A 14,374-nucleotide genomic window follows, 5' to 3' on the forward strand; every position below is an offset into this window, starting at 1 on the left:
AGAGAGCTAGTTGTATCATCCCCTGCTCAGAGACCTTCAGTGACTACCTAGTATGTACTGAGTCTGCCTAGTTTGACATTCAAGTTACACTACAATTTTGTCACCACCTGGCTTTCCAGTGTAGTGAGATTAAATTGGCAGTGGGGCTGTCCCAGGGAGCATGTGATTGGACTCTTTGAATATAACAAACTTCCTGTCTGCTTTTGGTCATGTAGCATAGCTGAGTCATAAAAGGAATTGGTGCTTTGGTATGACACAACCAACCCTGAGTTGCCCCTGAGTCAGGAGAAAGAGAGAGAGAGAGAGAGAGAGAGAGAGAGAGAGAGAGAGAGAGAGAGAGAGAGAGAGAGAGAGAGAGAGAGAGAGGAGACAGACAGATAGACAGACAGAAAGAGAAGGAGAGAGAGAGACAAAGAGAGAGACAGAAAGAGAGGGAGAGAGAGAGAGAGTGAGCACGTAGTTTTATGTTGTTACAGAATTGTTTTTTGATTATTATTGTCAGAGCAATTTTGTGAGAGTATTTTGGTTTAGCGTGTCTTTTCTGTGGAGGAAATAAGTAGCTGACCCATACCTGATTAATATGGTACCTTGGGTAGCTTTCCACTTCTTCTTTTGGGACTTCCTAGGCATGAACAGATATTTAAGTTTAAAATCATTTTTCCCCAAGGCACCAGAGTGAGCATGTAACAAACCAGAAAGTACAAGAAAGGAGAACCTAACTTCTCCTTAGAGGCCAGACTCCCACAGGATTAAACCTAGCCCACAGTCATGCCTGGGACCAGAGCAGAATGGCTTCCTTTCGAGAATACCAATAATGAGAGTGATCCAGAAAGGCCTCCCCAGCCTCCACAAGAGGCTGGGTAGGTAGGGCTTGAATGAAATTGTTTATCTCAAGTTATTTATAAGCAAATATCTCCTTTGGTTAAGTCTGGCATTACCCTACTAGACTTAAAACTCAGTGGGGACAGGGGCTGGGTCTTGGCAAAACTGTCTCCCTCAGAGACTCATGCACAGGATGATGTTAATAAATGCTTGTGGATGAATCAATGAAAAACTTAAGAGTTAACACGTAAAGATCTCAATTGTTCCTCATCAAAGGAATATTTGTGGATCTAAACATTCTGTGACCATACTTACTGAAATTGGTCCCAAAATGAGAAAGTTAAGACTAGTTGTCTTGGAAACAACTTTGGAAGAGTCAAAAAGTCTGATGAGTGTATGACCAGGCAAGGTTCCAGGGGACTCATGATGAAACAGGCTACCTATCTCCTGACAGAGAGGTGAAGGACTCAGGCTGCAGAAGGAGATAATTTATTTTTACATGGTCAATGTGGAAATTTGTTTTGCTTGACTGTACATGTTTCTAACAGAGGCTTTGTTTTTCTTTCATTCTCATTTGTAGGTAGGGTTGAGATGGGAGGGAAAGAAGACAGATTTTTGCTGATTGAAAAAAAAAGAGAATTTTTAAAAATATATAATTTATTTTTCAGTACTCAACATTCACTTCCACAAGAATTTGAATTCAAAATTTTCTCCCCATTTCTCTCCACCCTCCACCCTGGGACAGCATGCACCCCATCCGTTCCCTCCTCCAGGCTGTCCTCCCTTCTATTATCCCACCTTCTTCCATCCCTCTTCCCCTCTATTTTCCTGTAGGGCAAAATAGATTTCTATACCCCATTGCCTGTACATCTTATTTTCCAGTTGCATGCTAAACCAATTTTTAACATTCATTATTAAAGCTTTGACTTCCATATTCTTTCCCTTACCCACCCTTATTGAGAGAACAAGCAATACAATGTGTAGCCATGCAAAACACTTCCATAATCCTTATGTTGCGAAAGACTAACCACATTTCCTCTGTCCTAGCCTTCCCTCCATTTACTCCATTCTCTCCCTTGATCTATTCTCCCACAATAATGTTCACTTCTGATTATCCCTTTTCCCAATTTGCTGTCACTTCTATTATCTTCCCTCTCCTATCTCCTTCCCCCCCCCCCCCCCCCGCCTTCCTGCAGGGTAAAATAGATTTCCATGTCCAATTCAGTGTGTTATTCCTTCCTTAAACCAAATCCCATGAGAGTAAGGCTCACTTTTTTCCTTTCATCGCCTCCCTCTTCACCTCCATTGTAAAAGCTCTTTCTCTCCTCTTTTATGGGAGATGATTTGCTATCTATTCCCTCTAACTACCCTAATATTTAAAAAGATCTCATGAGTTACAAATAACATATTTCCATGTAGGAATGTAAACAGTTCAACTTTAATGAGTTCCTTAAGGCTTGTCTTTCCGGTTTACCTTTTCTTGTTTCTCTTGGTTCTTGTATTTGAAAGTCAAATTTTCTATTCAGCTCTGGTCTTTCCAACAAAGAATGCTTAGAAGTCCTCTATTTCATTGAATGACCATTTTTTCCCCTGAAGTATTATACTCAGTTTTGCTGGGTAGGTGATTCTTGGTTTTAATTGTACCTCCTCTGACCTCTGGAATATCATATTCCAAGCTCTTTGATCCCTTAGTATAGAAGCTGCTAAATCTTATTTTATCCTGATTGTATTTCCACAGTACTTCAATTGTTTCTTTCTGGTTGCTTGTAATATTTTGTTCTTGACCTGGGAACTCTGGAATTTGGCTACAATATTCCTAGGAGTTTCCCTTTTGGGATCTCTTTCAGGAGGTGATCAGTGGATGCTTTCAATATTTATTTTACCACCTGGTTCTAGAATCTCAGGGCAGTTTTCCTTGATAATTTCTTGAAAGATGACGTCTAGGCTCTTTTTTGATCATGGCTTTCAGGTAGTCCCATAATTTTTAAATTTTCTCTCCTGGAGCTATTTTCCAGGTCAGTTGTTCTTCCAATGAGATATTTCCCATTGTCTTCTATTTTTTCATTCTTTTGGTTTTGTTTTTTAATTTTAGCTTCCATCTGCTCCATTCTAATTATTAAAGAACTATTTTCTTCAGTGAACCTCCTTTTCCATTTGGCTAATTCTTCTTTTTAAAGCATTCTTCTCCTCATTGGCTTTTTGGACCTCTTTTGCCATTTAAGTTAGTCTATTTTTAAAGGTGTTATTTTCTTAAGTATTTTTTTGGGTCTCCTTAGCAAACTGTTGACTCACTTTTCATGATTTTCTCGCATAACTCTCATTTCTCTTCCCAATTTTTCTCCACCTCTCTTACTTGATTTTCAAAATTCTTTTTGAGTTCTTCCATGGCCTGAGACCATTGCATATATTTTTTGGAGGTTTTCTGTGTAGAAGCCTTGACTTTTATTTCTTCCTTTTATGGTATGCTTTATTCTTCCTCATCCAAAAGGATGGAAGAAAATACCTTTTTGCCAAAAAAATAACCTCCTATAGTCTTATTCCCCTCCCTTTTTGGCATTTTCAGCCAAATGTCAACCAGTTACTTGACTTTTAAGTCCTTTGTCAAGTGGAGGGTATACTCTAGGGACCTGTAAGGTCTCAGTTCCTCCAGGGTGGCACAATCAAGGGAGAGGAGTTTACTACTCTCCTGGTCTGTGCTCTGGTCTGGGAGCAACCACAAGCTTTTCTGCCCAGGATACTCTCCAAAGTCTCCACTAGCTCCACCACTCCAGCACTCCTCCTCAACCCAGGACCTCCACTAAGAACTGAGACCCCGATCATTCCCCCACGGTCTTCAGGCTGAAGATTACAAAAATGGACGCTGCTGCTGCAGTGGCTGCCACCCCTGGGCTGGACCCATGCCCCTCTCTCACCCAGGTGAAAGAGCTTTCTCACTCACCTTTGAAGCTGTCTTTGGCATTTGTGGGTTGAGAAATCAGGGAACCACAGCTGCTACCTGTCATCACGTGCCCTGAAGCCTGCTCCTGTCTTATCAGTGCTGAGTGGCCAAGGCTGGGCTGCACTCTGGACTGAGCCCAGTGTGATAGACCTTTCCTGTTGGCCTTCCAGTCTGTCTTTGGCTGGAAATCTCTTTCACTCTGTCATTTTGTGACTTCTGCTGCTCTAGAATTTGTTTAGAGTCATTTTTTACAGGTATCTTATGGGCTATGGGGGTAGAGCTAGAACAAGTCTGTCCTTCTATTCCACCATATTGGCTCCACCCCCTCCATTCTAATTTTTAAAGAACTATTTTCTTCAGTGAGTTTTTGAACCTCCTTTTTCATTGGGTCAATTCTGCTTTTTAAAGCATTCTTCTCCTCATTGACCTCTTTTGCCATTTGGGTTGGTCTATCTTTAAAGGTGTCATTTTCTTCAGCATTTTTTGGGGTCTCCTTGAGCAAGCTGTTGACTTGCTTTTCATGCTTTTCTTGCTCACTCTCATTTCTCTTCCCAATTTTTCTCCACCTCTCTTACTTGATTTTCAAAATCCTTTTTGAGCTCTTCCATGGCCTGAGACCATTGTATATATATTTTTTGGAAACCTTGACCTTCCTGTCTTCCTCTGATGATATGCTTTGCTTTTCCTCATTTGAAAGTATAGAAGAAAATACCTTTTCACCAAGAAAGTCACCTTCTATAGTCTTATTTTTTCCCCCATTTTTGGGCATTTTCCCAGTCAAGTTACTTGACTTTTGAGTCCTTTGTCAAGTGGAGGGTATACAACACTAGACTTCAGAGGTTTTGTGCAGCTGCTCTCTGAGATATTTCTAGGGACCTGTAAGTTCTCAGTTCCTCCAGGTGACACAATCAAGGGAGAGAAGTTTACTCCTCCTCTCCTGGCCTGCGCTCTGGTCTGTGAGCAACCAGAAGCATTTTTTTCTGCCCTGGAACTGCAAGTAGGATTCCCTCTCCACAACTGCCACCAGCTCTGCCACATCAGGGCTCCTCCTCACCGCAGGACTGCCACTCAGGACTGAGACCCAGATCAGCTGCCCAATTCCCTCAGGGTCTTTAGGCTGAGGGCTCCAAAATTGGACACTGCTGCCTCAGTGACTGTGACCACCCTGGGGCTGGGGCTGGGGACCAGACCAAGCTCCCCTCTCACCCAGGTGAAAGAGATTTCTTACTGACCTTTGAAGCTATCTTTGGCACTTGTGGGTTGAGAAATCTGGGAACCAAAGCAGCTGCCCATGATTCAGGGACCTGAAGCCTGCTCCAGTCCTATCCCTGTTGTGGGACCCATGCTAGGCTGTGCTCTGCTCTGAGACCAGTGTGAAAGACTTTTCCTGTCACCCTTCCAGACTGTCTTGGCTGGAAATCTGTTTAACTCTGTTGTTCTGTGACTTCCGCTGCTCTAGAATTTGTTTAGTCATTTTTACAGGTATTTTATGGGCTATGGGGGAGAGCTAGAGTAGGTCTGTCCTTCTACTCTGCCATCTTGGCTCCACCCCCAAGAATTTTTTTAAAAAATTGTCTAGGTACTCAGAGGTGACCTGTATCAAATTAAGTCAACCCCCAAAGGACTTTGTGACAGTCTCTGTGCAAAGAGCTAGGGATACAAAAAAAAAAAAGGAAAAAGATAGACCTTGCCCTCAAGGAGCTTACTGTCTAATGTGGGAGGTGACATTCAAACAACTTTGTACAAACAAGATACACACAGGATTACCTGAGGGTAATCTCAGAGGGAAGGCACAAAGTTTAATGGAAAATCAGGAAGGGCCACTTATAAAAGACAAGATTTTAGCTGAGACTTGAAGGAAGCCAAGAGGCAGAGGTGAGAAAGGAGAGCATTCCAAGCATGGGGAACAGTCAAAGAAAAGGCCCAGAGCTGGAAGATGGAGAAACAGGAAGAACAGTAAAGTCACAGGATTGTAGGAGATATGGAGGGGAGTTAGGAGGCAGAAGTAGCCTGGAAAGGTAGGAGAAGAGGGATAGGTTATGAAGGGCCTTCAGAGCTCACTGAGTTTAACACCCCCATTGTCTAGATAGGGAAATCAGGCCCAGAGTGGTTGAGTGAATTGCCCAAGGTCACACTGACAGTTAAGTGGAAGTGTTTAGATTCCAGCCAGCATCCTCTGAATCCAAATCTAGTGTTCTTTCCATGGCACCACACTACCTGTAGTCAATCCTTTGGGTATGGAGCCTTTCTGCAGTTTACCAATCTCTCCAAGGATGATGAATTGACTGTGTGTCCACTACCAGGTCATACTTGATGCAAATTCCCAGTGTGGATGGAGAAATTTGAATGGCATTGTGCCCCAGTAGGCATAGGCTTTTTGGCTGATTGATTATTGAGACAAAACCAAGTCCCAAGCCCATACTCCAGAAAGGGGAATTAGGTCTTCCTTCTGAGGCCTTGGCTGGCTTTGGGCAGATCTCTCAGAAAGCTCCATTTTCATTTACATTGATGCTGAACTGGTCGTCAGATGACCTTGGTTGGGTCTTAAGATCTTCATTTGTAAGACAATTTCTTGAAATATGGTATTGTTGCCCTTTCCTGATTTTTTAGCAATAGGGAGGTTATTGGTGACTTTGAAAAGAACAGCTCTAGGAAGGTGGTGAGCATGGAAACTTGATTCGGCGAGGCCTTCAGAGCTGAAGTGATGACTGTGGCTGATTTTTTCTGGGAGTTTGTCTGTGAAATGGTGGAGAAATAGAGAATGGTCGTCTGAGGTTGCATGAAAGATTTTTGGTTTGGGTTTTTTTAAAGGATGGGAAGACAGGAATGATTGTAGAACCAAGTAAGGGATGAGTGAAAGCAAGAGATTGAAAATTAAGGAGAAACAGGGGGCAGGGGGCAATGGAGGGGAAATGGGATGTGGATATCTAACAGGTCCAGGATCTCGAATTTGGGGGTGGGATGGGGCAGGGAGAATGATGTTTGGAAGGAAAGGGATCATAGTGATTTAGAATAATTAAAGTTGCCTCACTGGGCAAGAATGCTGAATTTGGAGTCAGGAAGACCCAAATTCAAATCCCACCATGGACATGTTAGTAGTAAGATCCTGGGCAAGTCATTTAATATCTTTTGGTCTCAGTTTCCTTATCTCTAAAATAGGGATTATTTCACAGCAATTATTTAGAAAAAAAGCAATTATTTCACAGAGTTGTTATAAGGAGCAGGTAAGATAATATATGTATAGTTTTACAAAACAAATCACTGGATAAATATTAATTTTTTTATTTTTATTATGATTTCCCAGCACGTATAGGAGTCTGAGCACCAGCTGGAATCATTTACGATCTGTGTTCAGTTTGCTCCTCTGATACTAGGTGATGCCCGGCCACTCACTGCCTCTCTCTGATCCTTAAGTGTCCTCATCTGTAAAATGGGGGCAATAATCTCAGACAAGTGAGATAATATACATAAAATCTTTTGCAAACCTTAAAGTGTTCTACAATAGTCAGCTGTCATTTATCTACAAGGTTGTCAGGAAGACGCATTCTAAGCCACAGAAATATGATGATGATAATTTGTCCAGCCCTATAAATAACCTGGGTTTAAAGGTCCACCCATTTTCCCCTTCCGCTAGTGTTTCTGATCAAAGGTAATAGATTTAGGGGTAGAAAGGCCCTTAGAGATTACCTAGCCCACCTTTTTTTTAATACATGAAATCTAGTTTTGTTGAGTCATTTCAGTTGTGTCTAACTCCCTATGACCCCATTTGGAGCTTTCTTGACAGAGATACTGGCATGGTTTGCCATCTCCTTCTTCAGCCCATTTAACAGATGATGAAACTGAGGCAGCAAGAGAGATTAACTGATTGCCCAAGGTCACACAACTAATAGGTAGCTGGGACTTGAACCCAGGACTTTTAACTTCAAATTCACACCTTGTCCTATTTCTGCAAAGACAGGCAGGGGTGACTAAAACATTCCCAGACAAATCCAAAAACAGATGACCAAGAGAAATACTTGGCAGGCATCTTTAACCCCTTTGTCCCCACCCCCCAAATGGTCCAACAAGGCAGAGTACAACAGCTACCTTCTCTCGGTGATGACAGGCAGGGTGGCAGCAGCTGGGTGTATTGAGTGCTGGGCTTGGAGTCAGGAAGACCTGAGTTCCAATCATACCTTAGACACGTACTAGCTGAGTGACCCTGACTGAGCATCTCATCTAACCTCTCTGCCTCAGTTTCTCCATCTGTAAAATAGGAATAGTAATAGCAGATTCCCAGGGTAGATGTAAAGATTAAATGAGAGTGTTTGTAATGTACTTAGAAGAGAGCTTAGTATACAGTAGGGGTTTAATAAATGTTTGTTCCTTCCCTCCCTTTAAATGGACAATGCACTGAATTTGGAGAGGACCTAGGTTCCAGTCAGATCAAATTAGAGTCCTAATTCTGTTCCCATCCTGCCCCCTCACTTCTCCTGTGACCTTGAAATCTTCATTAGCAGTTATTGACTGAATGATTTATTCTAAGCCTGACTCTCCAATTCATTGGCCAAGTGACCTTAAGCAATGGGGCTCATCTGTAAAATGGTCAAATTGAACTTAGTAATTTCTAGGATCCCTTCCTGTGCTAAATCCTGCACCAAGCAGTCAAGGAACATATTTTAGCACGGGGGGGACGAAGGAAAGATCATCAATGGAATCGGAGGCTGTGAAGGATGCCTCGTGGAAGGAGCCTGACATGAGAACTGCGTGTCAGTTGGGACCTTTCTCCATCACCCTGGGCTGCTACCAAACCCAGACCTTCCCAAGGGACGACTGTCCAAGGTCTGGCTTCAGATGCCATCCTTTCTGGTTACAGGGCGGAAGGTATGCCCTTTGCTTAGCAATCAGCGTGGGAGCATTTGGCTCAGATTCCCAATCTGCTTCCCCCTCAACGACTGCAGTACTATTGTGTTGGGGGGTTGCTCAGTTTCCCCTTCTGTAAGTCGAACTTGTTGAACTGGACAACCTTTGATCCTTATCCAGCTCAAGGCCCTCTAGTCGAAGCCTTTCATTTTACAGAGGAAGGAAATGGGACCCAAGATGGGAAAGAGCTTACCCAAGGTCCCATAGAGAGTGACTGGCAGAGCAAGGATGAAAAGCGATCAGCAAGCATTTATGAAGAGCCTACTGTGTGTTACACTAAGCTAGCTGCTAGACACTGGAGACAAAAGGAAACATTCCCTTCACTCAGGGAACTTATGCATGTACAGGTTTTTCCTTACCCTGTTCTCTCCTTGTTAGGGTTTGTTTATTTTTTTAAGTAAATTTTGAACTTAAAAACATGAAAAAGGCATTTCCATACATACAGCAGAACCCAAAAAGAGAATTGTATATAAAACCGCAAATCTCTATTTCATCCACTGGGCTGGTTTTTTTTTAATATGTAATAAATTCCACGTGTTATTTTCTTTTTTTATTTATTTACTATTTTATTTTCCCACAATTATGGGTTAAAAACTATTTTTAACATTCATTTTTAAAATTTTGGGTTCCAAATTCTCTCCCTCCCTCCATCCCCACCCCCCAATGGAGAAGACAAGCATTTTGATATAGGTTATACATCACATATTATTTTCAAAGTTGTCCTGCTTGTCCGGACTTCCTTCTGAACTTTCTTTGGTTCTCTTTTGTGCCTTTTAAGGAATGTTATAATGGCTTGGCATCTGTATTGCTAACTTTCTTTTACTTCTCACCAAGTGCCATCCCCTGACCCAATTTAAAAACAGAAGGGGTGAGGTGGGAGGGGAAGTTTGGTAACAAGTAAGCATTGTCAAACAAAACCAATTCATATATAACCACGTCCAAAAATATATGTCTCATTCTGCACCTTGGGACCTTCATTTATACAGATCGAGGTAAAATGCTTCATCCTAGGTTCCTTGGAGACCTAGCTGGTCATTGCATCCATCGGAATTCTTAAGTCTTTACAATGCTTCTCTCTCTGTAGATATCATGCTCCGGATTTTGCTCTTATCCCTTTGCAACAGGTCATACAAATCTTCCCAGAACTCTCTGAAATCACTTCTTTTATCATTTCTTTCTTCCCTGCCTCTATTCAGTATTTGTAAAATAATTATTTTTTATCATATGCTTAAATGCTTTAAAAATGGCATTTCCATCTACATAGCAGAACGTAAAAAGGACTCTCTATGAAACCATGGATCTCTAGTTCACATCACTTGGTATTTTCTTTTTCTTTTTTAAGTAGGTACATTTTACATCTTACCTCCTGTTCCAGAACCAGGTTGGCTGCATTTTCCCCTGGGGGCACCATGAGGACTTGTGACAATGCTCTCTTCTCTACAACCATTGGCTCAGTCCCCCTCCAGTTGGGTTCCTGTGACTATTAGCCACCAATGGCTGGCACCCTGTTCCATTTAATCAATTACCCTCATTTAATACTTGTAAAGGAATATTGACTTCCATTTGTAAAAAAAGTACAAACATTTTCCCCAATACCTCAGGGGCACATTCTTCCACTCTAAGCCTTTGGGAGGAGAAGGTTCACTGAGCAGTTTCCATATAACATGGGTCCCACCACATTCATATCCCAAAGTACGGTACCTGGCACATAGTAGGTGCTTAGTAAATATTGATGAATTGGTCTAAAGGTAGCACTGCTGCTAGATGAGTTCTGTCTCAGCTACTGCTAGGCCGGTCCCAAAGGTCTCTTTTTTCTTCTTAGGGCACCAAAGCTGAGCTGGCTATGAAACTTCCGATGCTTGGGTGGCAGGAAGCTGAGATGCTTGCCCTCCTGACCTTCTGAAACTCTAAGTCAGAGTACTTTTCTGTTAGAAACACTCTTGACACTAAAAAGGTATCAAGGAAAATTTATTACAGCAGAATTCAGAAGTGGGATTGAACACTTTGGCCAAAGCGGGCCCCCACCCTCTCTTCAGGAGCAGGGAGCACTGAACACAAGAAGCGAGATGAGCTATATACTATTAGTTCAAGACAGATCATCCCACCAGGAGATGAATTGGTCCATTGTCCATTAAGTCACCGTCTTCTCCATCTGCCCATTACATGACCACCCCTCCCAAACATGCTTTAACATAGGACCCATGATCAGAAAATGGAGGGATAATTTTATGAGTCTGCTTATATGCATGAGGTTCATTAAGCAAGCGCAGTGAGGAAAAGTTTTCTCCAGGTTATTCTAGGTCATTTTTCCTGACTAGTTCAGGCTGGTTTCAGACCTGGATATTCTTATAAAAATTTCTGTGACTTTCTGAAGGCCAGTCTGTCTGCTGATTGGTTGAGTCCACCTGTAGTCTGCTAACTTTCTTATTATCTGGCTTATTCTCAGTGACTTCATCAGCTAATAACTTCTGTGGAAACTTAATTTTTTGCATCTCATATTTTCAATTAAAACAGTGAAGAAAAGGGGATGCAGAAGACCCAAGTGTGTTTTCAAAGGGTTCAATCTTAGCCTCAACAAAGAGAAGACTCAGGGAATTTCCTCTCAGCATCGCCTGGAGTTATGCCATCAACAAAAGAACCGAACAGCCATGGCTCCTGTCATGAGTGTCCCAGATCATGTTATACGACCAGGCTCCCTTTCACCCACCTATTTCCCAGACCAGGATGATAACAGATGTAGTAGCCGTGTGCCTCTCTGTTTGGGTAATAATAACAATAGCTAACGTTTATACAGTGCTTGCACAGCTAGGTGGTGCACTAGGTAGAGTGCTGAACCTGGAGGCAGGAAGACCTGAGTTCACATCCCACCTCAGACACTTACTAGCTGTGTGACCCTACGCAAGTCACTTTCCTCATCTGTAAAATGAAATAGAGAAGGAAATGGCAACCCGAAAGGGGTCACAAAGAGTAAGACATGACTGGAAAAAAAAGGCTAAAAATATACTGTTTACTATGTACTAGGCATTGTGCTAAGTCCTCTACAAATATTATCTTCCTTGATCCTCCTCACAACAACCATGGGAGGTAGGTGCTATCATTATCCCCCTTCTACAGATGAGGAACCTGAGACAGACAGAAGTGAAGTGACTTACCCAGGGTTACATAGCTAGGGAGTATCTAAGGCTGGATTTGAGCTCAGGTCTTTCTATCTCCATGCTCTGAGTCTAGCTGTTGTGCTCCAGATCAGAGTTAAGAAGCTGTGCAAAGTTGCAAAATTGTTTTTCTTCACAAATAGTTGTAGTCCTTTTATCAGCTAGTTCTGCCCATCATGCTGCATCAGTTCATACCATCCAGGATTCTCTGAAACTGTCTCTTTGTTCATTTCTTATGGTGTAACACTATTCTATTACATTCACAAACAGCAGTTCTTTTCGCCATTCCCCAATTGTCTAAGAGGCAATATGATACACCCCTGTAGAGTCTATTTTTTTCTCCTTTGTTTTCCACCTGCAGGATGAGAATATTTATTTGGTTTATGATGTTTCCCTCTTCAACATCATTCTCTCTCTTAATCTCCACCACTTTTTTTCCTCCTCCAGTTGAGATGGTTGGTGTTGAGCCTGTGTGTGTTTTCCATCCTCCTTTTTTTATTTTGGGTAAGAGTGAGGTTCATTAAACACCCACTTCCCCACCCATTCCTCTATGTTTGTATGTCTTCTCAACCCCCACAATTAAATGAAATAATAATTTCTCCCTTTTTCCTCCTTTTAGACACTAGTACAGTCCTCTTTTTACTCTCTCTCTTTTGGCAGTTAGTCCAGTTTGACTGAAACAGTGTGTTGAGGGGACCATGCCACAGTCTGAAGGTATTAGTGGAGTCAGAGGGGCAAGGCTCAATGACTTTGAACAAATTATTTTCCTTCTTTTGAACCTCTGTAAAATGAAGAGAGTTGAAAAAAATATTTATTGTGCTAAATACTGAGGATACAAAGAGAAAATTGAGACAGTTCTTGTTCCTAAACATCTTTGATTCTAACTGGAGGTAGAAAGCACAGGATAGGAGGATTCTGATGCAGGACAGAAGGCAATCTTATTAGGGTGCTGCAGCAGGGTGGATGGTAAGGCCTAGTGGTCTTCTTCATAACTGGGAGAAGAGGATCTGACCATTCAAGGACCAAATTCGATGATCCTATACCATAACCTCACTCTACATATTTAGTCTTTTCTCACACTTTTCCACTCATTTTGTCTATGAGCAGTCAGTCTGGACTATGAGATATACTGAAAATATTGTGCTTTTCTGCCTCTAGGCCTTTGGTCAAGCTAATTTTTGTGCCTAGACAGATCTTCTTCTCCTTGTTCCATTTTTGAATTCCTTTTGAATTCATCTAATTCAGATACTCAGAACTGTAAAGCAACCTGGCATGTTGAATAGGGCATTGCATTTTGAGTCAGGAAGACCTGGGTTCGAATTCCACCTTTGATACTTACTAAATGTATAATCTTGGGCAAGTGATTTAATCATTCTGGGTTTCAGTTTCCTTACCTTTAAAAAGATGTTGGAATCCATGGTTTCTATTGTCCCTTCCAACTTTAAATCTATAATGTTATGATCTACCCTTTATGGCACCCAGAACAGGGCAGGCAGCACAGGATTTACCTGGTTGCTTCTGTGTCTAGCCCAGAGGAGCTTGCCTGGAGAACAAATAGATCATTATGTATTTTCATTATTTTCATTTTCATTATCTATTTTCATTATCTATTATCATTATTTTCAAGTCAGTTCAACAAGTATATATTGAGTGCCACCGTGTACCACAGACTGTGCTAAATGCTAGGTATACAAAGAAAGATAAAAGACAGTCCCTGCCCTAAGGGAGTTCACAGTCTGTTGGGAAAGACCACATGCAAACAACTATGAATGAGCAAACAAGTTACAGATTGGATAACTTGAAGATAATCAACAGAGGGAAGGCACTAGCAATAAAGGGGGATGTGGAAAGACTTCTTGTAAAAGATGGGATTTTAGCTGAGGCCTGAAAGAAGCCAAGGAAGCCAGGTGGCAGAGATGAGGAGATAGAACATTCCAGGCATGGGGGAATAGCCAAAGAAAATACCCAGAGTCTGGAGATGCAGGTTCATGTGCAAGGAACTGCCAGGAGGCCAGTGTCATCAGATTAATGAGTGTGTATCAGGGGACCATTGGAAGGGTAGGACAGAGCTAGGTTACGAAGGGTATTGATTTTGTATTTGAGCCTGGAGGCAATAGGGAGCCAATGGAGTTTATTGAGTAGGGGATGACATGATCAGACTTGGGCTTTCGGAAAAAATACTTCAGTGGTTAAATTGAGAATGGATCGGAGTGGGGAGAGATTTGAGGCAGACAGACCCATCAGCAGCTACTACAATAGTCTAAGCATAAGATGATGAGCATCTGCATGAGGGTGGCGGCAGGGTCAGAGGAGAGAAGGGGGCATAATTCTGCAGAGGTAAAATCATCAAGACATGCTGCAGCGATGAAATCAACAAGAGGTGCTGCAGAGGTGAAATCAACAAGAGAAGCTGCAGAGGTGAAATCAACAAGAGATGCTGCAGAGGTGAAATCAACAAGAGGTGCTGCAGAGGTGAAATCAACAAGAGAAGCTGCAGAGGTGAAATCAACAAGAGATGCTGCAGAGGTGAAATCAACAAGAGAAGCTGCAGAGGTGAAAT

Source organism: Notamacropus eugenii, chromosome 3, assembly GCF_028372415.1.
Source record: "Notamacropus eugenii isolate mMacEug1 chromosome 3, mMacEug1.pri_v2, whole genome shotgun sequence".
NCBI lineage: Eukaryota > Metazoa > Chordata > Mammalia > Diprotodontia > Macropodidae > Notamacropus > Notamacropus eugenii.